This window comes from Lissotriton vulgaris, chromosome 6, assembly GCF_964263255.1.
Source record: "Lissotriton vulgaris chromosome 6, aLisVul1.2, whole genome shotgun sequence".
In the NCBI taxonomy this organism is placed as follows: Eukaryota; Metazoa; Chordata; class Amphibia; order Caudata; family Salamandridae; genus Lissotriton; species Lissotriton vulgaris.
This window is the reverse complement of record NC_141694.1, coordinates 1,477,217,282-1,477,232,318: the sequence shown is the minus strand read 5'-3', so window position 1 is coordinate 1,477,232,318 and position 15,037 is coordinate 1,477,217,282.

Below are 15,037 nucleotides of genomic sequence, written 5' to 3'. Positions count from 1 at the left end.
TCCAGAAAAAGGGAAAAATCAAGCAAGACCATACAGAACAGACCACTTTGCCACGACATCTGCCACAGTTTTTGTTTCCTCTTTTTCCCAATGTTATATAGTTACCATTTGCAGGCTCTCCTAGTGGTGCAAGACAATTAATTTACTGATTCGCTCACAGAAGTCTGACAGTTTTGCTCTTCCACCTGGTTCCTTGGAGTTGCTGGGGTCTTTCCTGAGTTTCGTCACTGTTTCCACTTTGAAGGAACCGCTAAGGGATGGTATTATTGCTAATGGCTGTGATTACCTCGTTTGATGACAGTGGTCAGACTAATCAATGTATAAATATACTATTATTAAGAAGCGGGCAAAATAAGGCTGACACATAAGGTGACAATTCCAATAAAACCCAGAAAAGGTGCATTACCTTAGTGGAGACAGCTGTGTAATTTTTGTTAGGTCAAGCCTAGTGCAGCGCGCATGCGCTGCTCTATGGGAGGCTTCTTGTGAGCACTCCAAACTTCTCCGTGTGGGTCTGATTTCCCCCACGCATTAGGGTTGGTTGTTGCCTGTGTCATTTATTTTTCGTAGGCGGCAATTGGCTAAAGGCTGGCGCATGTCTCACCTCTTTAGCAAAGGTTCACTCCCACAGCGTTTTGCAGGAAGGAGCCAGCAGCGGCGCGTAGAGGGGCAGCAGCATTCTTTACATTCCTTAAAGCGCGCACGCACCACTCACAGGCTAGCAGACAACCCTTTCCCTTGAAGGCTCATGTACTAATTGGCGCTAGCCACACACAGAGCTTCCAAGCCGAGGTGTATTGGACATGCTGCCAATGCTTTTGCTCATTTGAGTAGTCCCGCGACGTTTCTTGCTTGCCTGCAGCTTCTCGTTCGGGTATTTGAGATCTGCTCCTGCTTACAAGCAATGCCTATGCTCCCGCCCCTCCCGTTGTCTCCGCTTGGCACCTACATTTTTTTCTTTCTTTTTTTTCAGCGCTTGGTAATGTGCGCATGCCGGTATAACGGCTCGTTGGAAATACACTGCTTGCACTTGAGATCTTAAGTTGGTTGTTCCCTCCCCGCTCGCGTGCGGCAGGTTGCCTTTGCTCCCACATCCTCCCGTTGTCCGCATTGCCTATGTTGCTAACAGACAAGTGGGTGCGGCAGGGAAGCAAAAGGCAGCGGCAGCTCTTCTCTCCTAAGATGGTGGCTTCCACAGTTTTTATATCCGGCATTTAAATTAGCCCCTCCGGAGCTCCTGCGAAGTCCCCCAGCAAAGAGCAGCCCACCAGTTTAAACGCGTTTTTCTGTAATTTCATTGCTGGAAAGTTTGCCTCGCAATTTGGCGGTAGTAGTAAGCAAGAGCCACAGTGGGTGCTTGTGCCGTTCTCCCGCTTCCTCTACAGCATCCCCGCTGTACTGCTGTCCCTTGGCCTTCTCCTTTACCGCGGTCACGCCCTGCTCTTCTGATGGAGTCGCTTGAAAAGAAAGTTAGTGAGTTCTCTGCAGGACCCATTTTTTGACTGCGTGGTAAGTGCTGGGTTGGTAGAGGGCCGTGCAACTCGTTAATATTACCTGGTGGCTGCTCACCAGACACCGGGGGCAGTGCGCATCTATTGATTTAATTACACTGCTTAACGAGCCCTGTCGGAAAAGCGTGCAGCTACTACAGGGGCAGTTGTTCGAAGAAATACTTTCTTTCAGCAGATGTTTTTGATGCATGTGTGGGAACCGGGTGTCGGCTTTGAGAACATCCCTGGGTTTGTCAGTATTTGCGGGCAAAGCTAGAGCAGCTAAAATATTCAATCTGCTTTACTTCTGAATTGCGAGATATGTATTGCTAATGCATAGGCAGTGATTTCCCAGGTCCCTACATTTCTGATGTGCTGCGCTACTGGCTCAACTGAGGAAGGGGCTCATATTAGCTTTTGTGTAAGTTGCGAAAATATTGGCTTTCCAGTCACGCTTGCAACTTCATCATTTTAAGTTTAATGTTGAATTAAAAAGCACAGTTTTTCTTTGCAGCTGGTCACATCCTACAGTCATTTAAAATTATGAAAATGTCACACATAGCAATCTGAAACCTTGGCTGCTATGCTTTGTACGTTTTCTGTCAAACATTTGCGGTTTATTATTCTGCAATGCAAAAGCTGCTACTACTCGCCTCATTCCAAGGCACTGCAGCCTCGCTGGAAGCGGGTGGTGGGCTGATCAGGTCGTTAACCGGCACGGACATTGCGCATTGGCCATCAAGAAGCTCATCTTGGTTTTTGGAGGCAGCAACGAAGGGTTAGTTGAGGAGCTGCTCGTTGTACATCTGCGAAAACCTGGTGGGTAAAAAATAAATTGACCAGAATGCAGTTTGAGCTGGAGTAGCGTATTCCGGGCTGGAGTCATGTTGTGTTGTCTTCTGCAGGTGGCCCTGTATATTGAAGCCTTGTTTACTTCAGACATGCTTACTCAAGCTGTTGTTTTATTTTCGTAATAACATTGAGTGACATTTAATTAGAGGTGGATTGTTTTTAGAAGGGCTAGTCGTTTACATACTGCTTACTATCCCACCACTTTGTCCTTGATGCATTGCAATGTTGTTTCACCTTATATAGTTCTACTCATGTTATCAACCTTAAAACTATGTAAGGCCTAACTAGTCTGGCAAAATATGACCTCCAAATTACAAGTTACACAAATCTCTCCAACTATGGCATTACACAACTTGACAGCACAGACAAAGCTAATATTAGTTGTACAAAAAACCTTTTAATTAAGTACTTCACAATGCAGACTTATAATATGCCTATTAGTGTCAAAGTGTTCATGTTAAAGAACAGTAGAACAGTAGCACCCAGGATAATGCTGCTGCATGGCTAAAAGCTAATTAGATTCCTAAGGCGAGACCTATTGGCTATGCCAATACTTGTTTTCTCTTCCACCCTTTTCCTCCATTTTTCCTTAACCGACCTTCTGGAAATGTGGTTACATCAAACTCATCCTTGCACTAAGAGTGTGAGTTTGTCGTCAGAATGCAGCCATTGATTTAGTCCTCAACCCTAACACTCAAGTCTGAGCATACTTGCAGCACCAAGAGAATCACATTAAATCACATTGGTGATGGTGTGGAATACTTGTAAAAGTGTCACCCACAGACAATCTCTCAAGCGACATTTATGTTTATAGTGCTTTTGGTTCATTATAATTCTCCTCCTCCAATAGGAACAGTGAAGACTTACCTGCAAAGCAAGGACCACTCTAGATGGGACCAGAAGCAGCCCTCATCAGTGAGGTACAGCTTGATTTTGATTTTATATAGGGAATTGATAGTGTAATTTTTAAGTTAGGTATATTATATAGTAAAATGTCATTTATTTTAACACAATTCAGTAGGGTTAGGGTTCCTGTTGGGATTAGCTTTAGGTAATTCATTGAATTGCATTTAGTGTAGGCACCAGCAATAGGGTTAGCTATATTGTTAAGATCTATGTAAAAGTATGATTGATATTTATCTTGCTAAAGTATGGGCCGTTGATGCCGTCGTTATCACGTATTGGTGGGTTGAAATAGTGGACCGCAGGATACTAACATAAACCAGCATAGTATCTATGAACATTTCTCTGCATCAGAAAAAGGAATGTGCCTAGAAGCAATCTGTATAATGGTCCCATAACACTCCTTTGATGGCTGGATGGTCTGAATTCTTGAAGATCACTTAGTCAATCTAGCCTCAAAAGCTATCTCTTGTTGTTCAGTCTACTTGGGGTTTTCTCTGTGTGCCCCTTATGGTTGCTCCAATCCCGGTAATTTAAAACGCTATTTGAATACTGCATAGAACCTAGTGTTTGATTGCAATATTTATTTATTCTCCATGAGTTGATCAGCACACAGTTTGATACTTTAAGGCCTAACTTTCTTTCCACCTTTCTTGTTCCATCTTGCTCTTTTCTTTTAATTTTCTTTATTTACTTTTAACATTAATATAGCAAAGGTTGGTCTTGTCGGTCTTAAGACGCCTTACAGCTGACCATTTGAAAGTAATAAGGTTACAAAGAGGAAAGAGAGAAGACGCAGAATATCAAAATAGTTAACAAATGTATGGAACATGAAAGATGCAGCATTTGATGATAAAATGAGTTAGTTAATTGCAAGACATCAGAATAAGTATTGCCTAGAAAGCTGGGTCTTTAATTTGGTCCAGAAAGTAGCAATTGGTGTCAGAGTTCTGAAGTCTGGAGAAAGAGAGGTCTAGGCTGAAGGTGGGTCACCAGTGAAAGATTACATTGGGGTTTTCAAGAAGAAGGTAAGAAGGACTTCTTAAATCTCTTTAACAGGCAGATATCTAATCTCTCTCTTTCTTAGCCTAGATCTTCGAATATTTAATTTCTGGTTTTCTATTCCATTTCTATCACTTTATTTTTCTCTTTCATTTAATACCTCATTTCTTTTACTTTAGCATTATATCATTTTTCATTCTCTTTCTTTCCTTTCATATTGCCTTCTTTGTTTTCTTGCATCCTTCTCTCATTTCCATCTTTGGTTTCATATATTGTTTCCTTTTTTCTCTCATATCTTATTCTTTCTCTTATCCTTTCTGTCTCTATTTATTAGACTCTATCTTTACTCTTTTCATCACTTCTCCATTCCTTTCTTCCTTATCTCCTTTCTTTTTCCCATTCTTCCTGCCTTTGATCATTACTCCTTTTTTTCTCCCATTCTTTCATTCTTCCTTGTTTTATCCTTTCTTTGCTTTTGTCTTTACTTTCTTTTCTCTTCTAATCCTACCTTTTTACTTTTTTATTCCATCTTTCCCTCCTTTCTATCCTCTTTGCTCCTTTCATGCTTTTCCTTCATAAATCTTTTATCCTTTCTTTGATCGTTTTTAATCTTTTTCTTGTGTTCGTCGCATCTTTCATTTTACAAGCCTGCCATTATTTCACCTATTATTTAATCCTTTCTTCTTTGATCATATCCTTTCATTATATCTTTTGCTCACATTTACTCCATTTAGCTAGTTCAGTTCATTTTATTTAAATATTCATAAGGTTTCTTTCTCTATCTCTGATCAAAGATATAATGTGACAGGGACCTGTTGGCAAGTGGTAGCCATGACAGACTTGTCCTTGTTCTTTGGCAATTCAGTGTGTCTGTAGGAAGATTGCACTGTTACTGCCTTTACTGTAGAAGTTCCATGTGTGATAGAATCTAGCATTACTAAATTATCAGGGGTTCATATAGGCCCATATCTCTTATTAATGTTGATGTCAAGATCTTGGTGAAACTTTTAGCCATTCAGCTCACTCAGATGTGGCCAAATCTTATCCACCCAGATCAATGTGGGTTAATGCCGAATTGGAGCACCCAACACTGTGTCTACAGAGTCCATGTCGCCCTCTCTCAGGTACACCATATTCTGCATCCCCCCACTCTGCTCCTCATAGACTTTTAAAAAGCCTTTGACACTGTAGACCGGTCCTTTTTGGATGTGGTGCTGCAGAGGACAGGCCTTGGGATTTACTTCCCGAAACTGGTGGCACTTCTCTATGCTAACCATATCGCCTGGGTTCGGGTTAATGGGATCCGCATGGGCACCAGCCAGGGTTGCCACCTCCCCCCTCTTCTATTCGCTCTAGTAATCGAGCCACTATTCCATCTCATTCTCCCTGATGCTTGGGTGTGTGCTTGATAATGCGGAGGGGGGACAGAGGAACGTGTAGCACTCTACGCTGATAATCTATTGGTATTCCTCACAGATCCGCAATCCTTAGGCACCGATGTCTAGAGATCCTCTGCTTGTATGGCGATGCCTCTGGCCATCGGGTCAATGGCTCAAGTCCCTATTGGTACCAGCCAGCTGGTCCTGATGTGCCACAATCCCACAGCGTCAACTATCCTTCAAATACCTGGGCATTTACATCTCTCGCCTTTCCGCCCTGGCGTGGAACCTATACTACTCGAATAAAAAGGGACTTGTAGCATTGGGGCTGTCCACCCCTGAATCCTCTAGAATGTACAGTCCTATTCAAAATGATGGTGCTGCCCCGCTTTCTAAATATCTTCTTTTCAAATATCCTCATTTTAATGAGCACAGAGGAACAGAGATGGTTTTCTGGTCAAAGCAAGAAATTTTTTTATTGTATCGGCACTACAAACACAACACAAGGGTCTCAACAGCTTCCGTCTTCTCTCCAGAGTAAGTGGCGTATATGTCTCTTCGTCCTTTTGTATGGGTGAAGGACCTCAGGAAATAGCCCGACATAGGAAATAAAAGAAAAGAAAACACTAGTTTTAGAGGGCCGATACGTTTGGCGTAGTGGATAAAAAAGGGAAAAAGGGAGTGAGTGGAGATCACCCGCAAACCACCACTGAGTGTATCCTGGTCTAAAACCAAGTTAACTGTTCCTCAGGATCTGAACCCATTACACGGAGATCGGGCATCCTTCCCCCTCCCTGCTTACGGACCCTCTTCCAGCAAGCCTTCCGTTCCCAAACCACTCCCGGATACAACAACGTACCTCCAGGAGCATGGCTGGTCAGCTGGTGATGACGGATAGGGTCCGACTCCTTGGTCTGCTCTTCTGGATCCCGGCGTTCGGTTACTGCGGACGGCGTTCTCTCCTGGCCAACCACCACCGGCGCAGCTAGTAGAGTTGTATCTTCACCTTTCCTCCACTTCGGATAGTATGGATAGGAACTCTCTCTTGCTTCCGACCCTTGACGACCTCCTTCCTTCCATACAGGTTTCATTAAAAAGCCAGTTTCCTCTGTCACGGCGACACTCATTGGAGAATGTGACGGGTCACATGAAACAAGGCAAGTTCCAGGAAATACGGGGAATTAAAGGGCTCAACACCATCTCCCGTCGTGGGTGACTGTAAACAGAACACAGGTGAAATGGAGGGAGGTAAGGGGTCGCTTTCTCCCTCTTCTGTGTCCAGGGGTGCCCCATCATGACACATCCCCCCCTAGCCTGTTCATGTTCAGGGGACTGGGTCACTCTAGAGAGGAAGTCAGCATTCCCGTTGGAGGCACCCTTACCGTGCCGGACCTCAAAAGAAAATTGCTGGAGAGAGAGGAACCATCGTAGAACGCGGGAGTTATTCCGTTTATTGCGGCTTATCCAGAGGAGAGGGGCATAGTCTGTATACAGCATGAAGGGAGCGCCCTCAAGATAATAACGGATCTCCTCTACTGCCTATTTGACAGCAGGGACTCCTTCTCGATGATGGGATAATTCTATTCCCAGGAAAATAGCTGTCTACTAACCGGAAGTTCCAGACCATCATTTGAGATTTGAGATAATACGACACCCAGACCCGAGTTTGAAGCATCGGTCTGGAGAATAAGTGGCTTTGTGAAATCCGGGGACATAAGAATAGGGCTGGAAGTGATTGCCTGCTTGAGCTCCTGAAAGGCGTGAACGGCCAAAGGGGAGAGGTTGTGTAGCTCTTTGGCTCCGATGTGCTTCTTAAGGAGTTCTGTCAGAGGGTAGGCTATCTCTGCGTAACGGGAAATAAATCTACGATAGTATCCCAAAAGGCCTAAAAACGCCCTAATCTCCCTCTTTGTGGTGGGGAAAGGGTGTTGGTAATAGCCCTGATTTTCTCCTCCTGTGGATCAATAACCCTGTTTCCCAGGAGGTACCCTAGATAGCGGACCTTTTGGCAGCCGAATCAGGACTTCTTGGAGTTAACATGAATTCCGGGGTCTGCAAGGGCCTGAAGGATGTTTCGACAATGTTCTAAATGTTTATCCCAATTTGGACTATGTATGATTATATCATCCAAATAGGCGGCTGAATATCCACGGCGATCCCGTAAAACCACATCCATGAGTCTTTGAAAGGTGGCGGGGGCACCGTAAAGGCCAAAAGGACGGACAGTAAAATCGTATAATCCTGAAGGGGTAGAAAAGGCTGTCTTGGCTTGGTCTTTTAGGGACAGGGGTACTTGCCAGTAACCATTGGTGAGGTCCAATGTGGCCTCACCTAACTGCTCTATTAATTCATCAACCCTCGGTAGAGGATATGAATCAAACTTTGTGATAACATTCACCGCCCTAAAATCAATACAAAATCTCACAGAGCTGTCAGGTTTGGGTACCAACACTATGGGTGACGACCAGTTACTATGAGAGGGACGAATGATACCCATGGCAAGCATTTTGACGATTTCCTCCTCAGCAGCCGTTTTATGAGCCGCCAGAATATGGTAGGGACGTTGTCGGATCACCTTCCCGGGCTTGTTCCACTAAGTGTGTAAGACCTGGAGTGTTGGTGAATATATGTGTAAATGAAGACAGCACAGGTTCTAATGCCTCTTGTTGGGGTTTGGAAAGGGCCTCGCTGATGTTTCAATAGGGGAGATTGATGATTGACTCTTTGGTTTCAGGGGAACCTTGAAGAACAGTTGATGGAGGTGGACCTAACAATTTTTTCGAAAGATTTATATGGAAGATCTGTTTTTTTGTTTTGCTTAGTCGTAAACGATAACTGGTCAGTCCTATCTTCTCTATTACTTTGTAAGGACCTTTCCACTCGGACTCAGTTTTTGGGAGGGAGGAGGGTAAAAGCAGCAGACCCAGTCGTGGACTTGTAGGTGCCGCCACTTCTTCCCTTTGTCATAAAAGGTTTGCTGACGTGTTTGAGCCTTCTCTTAATTGACATGGGCGGTTAGCTTGTGGAGACGCAATCATAGGCCTTGGGCGTAGTCCAAGAGGGATTGATTCTCTTTGGGATCCTCCCATTCCCATGCCTCTTTGGTCATTTCAAGAAGGGTGCGGGGTTGCCTCCCGTACAGTAGCTCAAAGGGAGAGCATCCTAAGCTGCTCTGGGTCTGACAACGAATGATGAACAGGGCCAAGGGGAGAAGTGTGTCCCAATCGGCCCCCTCCGCTGTCATCATTTTCTATAGGGTTAGTTTGATGGTGCCGTTATACCTTTCACACTAACCATCCGTTTGTGGATGATAGACAGATGTTCTTATCTGGGTGATATTGCGGGATTTACACACCTGCTGCATCAGATGGAAAATGAATGGAGTGCCTTGATCCGTGAGGATCTCGCGGGGAAACCCCACTCGGGAGAATAGTTCCACCAGTTTCTCGCAAATAGTGGCGATGTTGGGGGTGCGTATTGCAAAGGTTTCGGGGTATCTGGTGGCGTAATCAATGACAACCAGGGCATAGACATTCACTTTTTTGGACCTGAGTAATGGTCCTATGAGGTCCATTGGTGGCCACTACTACTACAGATTTAACAAAGCGGGGTTTCGGTGTTTCAATAAGGGTCTTTGGGTATTTTTTCTCAGGTTTGGCTGGGTGGGATCATAGGGTTTTATCACCTTCCCATAGGCCAGGTTTTGGTTGAGCCCGGGCATATGTGGTTGCCATTGCAACTGCTTGCTCTACAGATAGGTGAGTGTGCTGTTGGAGCCATCTTTGAGCAGAAAAAGGGAGAACCTCCATAAATTGTTCGAGATATATGAGGGACATTATCTCCTCTTTGGTTCTTTCTTGGGGCTGTAGCCATTTATCCTCAGCCGTCTTTAACTTAAAAAATAGGGTCTTGGTACTGTCCCTTGGGCATTCCTTCTCTTTTTAAAGCGCACGCGATACGCTTCGGCGTCCATTCCCAGGTGTTCCAGTATGATCTCCTTTACCGCTTTGTATGGAGTGTTACCGTGGGATGATAAGCCGCCTGTGCCTCGCCGCTAAGTAGTGGAGCCAGAAAGAAAGGCCATTTCTGTTCAGGCCACCCTGACGCTTTAGCAGCGCACTCAAAATTCAAAAGAAATGCATCCGGTCATCCCCGGGTACGTTTTTCTGAAGGGCCACAGCGGGGAAACCACCCTGGGTTCCAACCCGGGTAATGGGGAACGGGTCCTGTCTCTCCAACATCTTGTGGAGATTCTCCATGTGTTGGGTGATGGAAGTGGTAAACATTTCCCTATTGGATTGGGCCGCAGTTATTTGCCTCTCTACAGCCCTTTCAAGTTTTTCTTGTCCCCGTATCAGTTGTTGTGTTAGGTTCTCCATTTCAACAGTTCAATGGAGCTGTGACTGAATTCTCCACCATGTGTAACGGGCACAGAGGGACGGAGAGGGTTTCTGGTCAAAGCAAGATATTTTTTTATTGTATCGCCACTACAAACACAACACAAGGGTCTCAACAGCTTCTGTTTTCTCTCCAAGGAAGTGGCGTGGATGTCTCTTCGTCCTTTCGTATGGGTCAAGGACCTCAGGAAATAATCCGACATAGGAAATAGAAGAAAAGAAAACACGAGTTTTAGGGAACCAATACGTTTGGCGTAGTGGATAAAAAGGGAAAAAGGGAGTGGGGGAGATCACCTGCAAACCACCACTGAGTGTTTCCTGGTCTAAAACCAAGTTAACTGCTCCTCAGGATCTGAACCTGTTACAAGGCGATCGGTCACCTTCCCCCCTCCCTGCTTACGGAATCTCTTCCAGCAAGCCTTCCCTTCCCGAACCACTCCCGGATATGGCCACGTACCTGGGGTAGCCACGCTCCTCCAGGAGCGCGGCTGGTCAGCTGGTGATGCCGAATTGGGCCCGACTCCCTGCTCTGCTCTACTGGGTCTGGACGTTCGGTTACTTTGGACACCACCACCGGCGCAGCTGGTCGCGTCGCATCTTCACCTTTTCCCCACTTCGGATAGTCTGGATAGGAACTTCCTCTTGCTTCCGACCCACGACGACCTCCTTCCTTCCATACAGGTTTCATTAAAAAGCCAGTTTCCTCTGTTACGGTGACACTCATTGGAGCATTTGGAGGGGTCACATGACTCGAGGCAGGTTCCAGGAAGTACGCGAAAATAAAGAGCTCAACACCATCTCCCATCGCGGGTGACTGTAAACAGAACACAGGTGAAATTACGGAGGTAAGGGGTCACTATCTCCCTCTTCCGTGCCCAGTGGTGGCCCATTGTGACACTCACCTAATCCCTCGGAAATAGTTTCAGACCCTGACATCGATGACCACCACCTTTATTTGAGCAGGGAACTCCAATGCATGGCCTTTGTTAATGAGCTGCACTCCCCATATAATGGGGGAATGGAAATACTTGACCTGTATACTTACTACCTGGCAGCAGAACTCACACCAATTAATGACTGGTTTAACGGAGGATGGGATGACCCAGCATACCATGAGGACTTGAACTGACTGCAAGGCTCTTGGGTCTACTCTGCAACCCACCATCCCCCAGAAACACTCCCAGAATGTACACTGGTAGCCTTGCTGTGCTGGAGGGGGCTCTGTGACTTATCGAATGGGGCAACAAGCACACTGGGATGATCCTGCTGTGGCAGTGTAGATGGCTCCCCCATGTGGCAATCAAGGGTTTTGGAGCTGGGACAGAATCAGTATCACTCACCTAGGGGATGTCTGGATGGGCGAAGCCTTAATGTCCTTACAAGACATGCAGGAACACTACCAGTTATCCCACACAATTTAATCAATACCTGCAGCTGCACCACACCTTCTCTGTTCACATCGTACCAGATACGTAGCTGCCTGAATTTAGCTCCCTGGAGGCCAAGCTCTTAATGGGGAAGTTGGGCAAGGGAGCTATCTCCGCGGTTTACCAATCCCTCATTCTTAACTTTCCAGATCAGATTAGTGCCTAGCGCCGAAGCAGGCACATTTGCCTCCATTGATTGTTTTTGTGCAGGAAGGTGTCCCTTCCTGCAGAAAAACTCTAAATTTGCCCCTTAGTCCCTTGATTGAATAGCCGCTGCATACATATGGCTTTGAGGGCTAGTGTGATGGGTTGTTAGGTGCAGAGTCTTCAATGTTGAGGTTTGTATTTTTCCATATCAGGGTATCTTTCCGCTTTTTAATGCATCAGGAAATGTGTCTTGTGGAAGGGATACAGTTAAGATGTTGAGGGGTGTGAGTGCGTCTCTGGAGAGGGGTTTTAATTATTGTTGATGGACGAATGACCACCTGCAAGCTCTCTTTTTCCTCACGCCTTAAAGTGGTTCAGTTTAACTATTTAAACATCACATACATCACTCCCTTGCAACTTCACATGGCTGCAGTCGTTAATTTGTAAAAAAAATAGAAGTACCGGGAGTCTCGTCCGGGGCAGCTCTGTCCAGCCCATTTCTCCTGTTAGGGCTGCCTAAAACAGAAACAACAAACCCTACAAGTGTGGCGGGGTATGGCGTTATGGTCAGAGTTGCCGACCTCTGAACTGAGAAATCGGGTTCGAGTCTCGGCATTGGCTCAACAACCTGTGATTCTGGGCTATCACTTAATCTTCCTGTGCCCACCAAAAATGAATGTGCCCTTAACTGGTGCTCAAGCACCAGTGTTGATGATTATGTGGCTGGGCTGAGCACCATAAACCACCTGCTCAAAGTAAGCACTGCATGGCTGGCAGAAACTCCGAGGCCAGCTATACCAGATGTTTTCTGCCAGACGCAGACTTCTTTCACATAGTTTGGTCCTGTCCTGTCCGGTGCTGGTTCCCTTCTGGGAGATGATTGAGAGGGAACTGTCTTTGCTCGCCGGATTTCTCTTACCCCCAGGGTGACTTTGCTGAGGTTACTGGAGTATATAGGGGAAAAAGGTTGATCGAGGCATACATGGCCTGGGGGATGAGGCGGTACACACAGGGGGCCGGGAAAGAGGCTGCACGTTTGACCCCCAGCTCCCAGCTGCAGCTGCAAGCAATGGATCTGCTGGCTGTTGTGAAGTCAGCACACTAGTAGTTGGGAGTGGGCGGAGCTAGGGGGCCAGAGGAAGAGGAGGAGCGGACACAGGAAGGGAGCAGTTAGAGTAGGGACAGGGCAGGAGTAAGAAGTACTAAATAAAGCTCCAAGTTATACAGCAAGAAGTGTCTGTGTTTATTGTAGCAGGATGCTACAACTGGCGACGAGGATGGGATGTCACTAATTACAGCCCACCAGACCACATAGAGACACCCTGTCCCTTGCAGCGTCGAGAGACGAGCTCCGCTGCTGGAAGAAGCTGAGGCCGGACGAGGAAGGTCAAGAGCAAGCGACCACGGCCCCAAAGACGCTGGGAAACCCTGAAGAAATTCCGACCTGGGAGCGCTGAAACGCTCGGTCGAAGAACCGCCTGAGCGCGAGTCCCGCCGGGGGTGTGTCACCCAGCAGCTGTGTGAAACAGGAGTCGGGAGCCCACTCCGACCCTGTCCAGTGCCCCACAGCAAGTAAAGAGGCGCCCTGGTGGAAGGGGCGCTGCCCCGAGAAACTGCCGTCAAGCGCGATCAAGCCCGCCAGAACCGGAGCCTGTGCCGGTGAAAGTGCCGACCTCACGCCTGATGCGTGGGCTTTGGCACGCGATCGGCCGAGAAAAGCGGGAACGTGCCGAGCAAGGCGGGAGCCCACCCCAACCTCACCTGGTTGCTGTGGTGGCCATGGAAGAGTGATTCCTGGAGCGCGCTGCCCTGAAGCTGCTGGCCGGTGAGTCTGGAGTGACTGAATCCAGAGAGAGAAAGCCTTGTGTGATTGCATTGACGACGGCCATCTTAGAGTCAGGCGCTCGTCAGGACAGACCCCTTGATTGTCATAGAAGGCCATCTTGAAGTCAGGCATTGGAGAAGAAAACAAGCATTGGCCAACAAACAAGCATAGGCAACTGAAATAAAACAAGCACTTGCAAACAAACAAGCATTGGCGACAGAAATAAAACAAACATTGGCAAAGAAACAAACATTGGTAAATAAACAAGCATTGACACCGGAAGTCAAACAAGCACTGGCGAACAAACAAGCATTGATAAGTAAACAAATTTTAACAAGGAAACAAGCATTGGTGAAACCAAGTGAGATTGCTGCAAAATGTCCGACGAAGATAACGCTCCGCCTCCACCAAGTGGGTCGCTCCTGCGGGCACCTGCGCCTCTCAAGGTGACAACTGGAGGGAGCATGGGTCCCAAATGGCAAGAATGGCTGGAAGAGTTTGAAGATTACACTGAAGGTTCAGACATTGCAGAGGACAAAAAGAAGTTGATTGCTCTGCGCAACCTGGCGGGGCAAGAGATAGTTAAAATACTCAAAGACCTTCCTGCTACTGATGCGGATACTTACGTTAAAGCACGTGAGGTTTTGAATAAAAAGTTTCTTCACAAACGAAATGTAGATTACGAGCGCCACACATTCCACTCCGCTCGGCAAGGGAAAGATGAGCCCATGAGTGCCTTCAGTATGCGTCTGCAGAGACTAGCCAAGCACTGTGAATTTGATAATTTCTCTACAGATGACGCCATCAAATCACAAATAATAGACGGATGTTATTCTGATCAACTCAGGAGGCGCCTGCTGAGAAAAGTACATGGACTGGATGAAATAGAGGAAATGACACAAATTTATGATCAGGCGGAGAAGTACGCAGCCGATATTGAAACGGAACACAAAGGGAGTCATGAACAGGTGCGACGTGTGCACTTCAAAAGCGACAGTCGAAGAAGCTCAAGAGACAAACAATGGAGGTCGCACACGTCTTCCCGTCAAGAACAATCAAGATATCAACGACGAGAACCATGGAAGAAGGAGAAAAAATCGGAAAGAGTGAGAAAATGTTACCGATGTGGGTATGATTACCCTCATGTGGACAGCTGCCCTGCCATGGGCCAGAGATGTCGGAAGTGTGGTCGAACTAACCACTTCGAAGTGATGTGTGGGGACTACAATAAAGAGAAACGAAGTGGTACCACAGGGACAACACGGTCTGACACACAAAGCAGAGCCCCAAGAATGTCTCGGTCCGACACTCGAAGACACCACGCGCGAGCTGTCCAAGATCAGACGGAACAGTCCTCTGGATCGTCACACTCTAGCAGAGAGTCACGTCGGTCCAGGTGGGAGCGAAGGTCACCTTCCAGAGAATCCAGACCGTCGTCCCGAGACTCAGCATACACCATTGAATATCTGAACTTGGCGGCAGACCCGGACCAGCTTAAGAGATATCCTCGGCTGGATATCAAAGTTGGAAATCACGACACAAAGTTTGTACTAGACTCTGGTGCATCCTTAAACTACATTCCAGTCACCGAATACGAAAGAATGAGCCCACGACC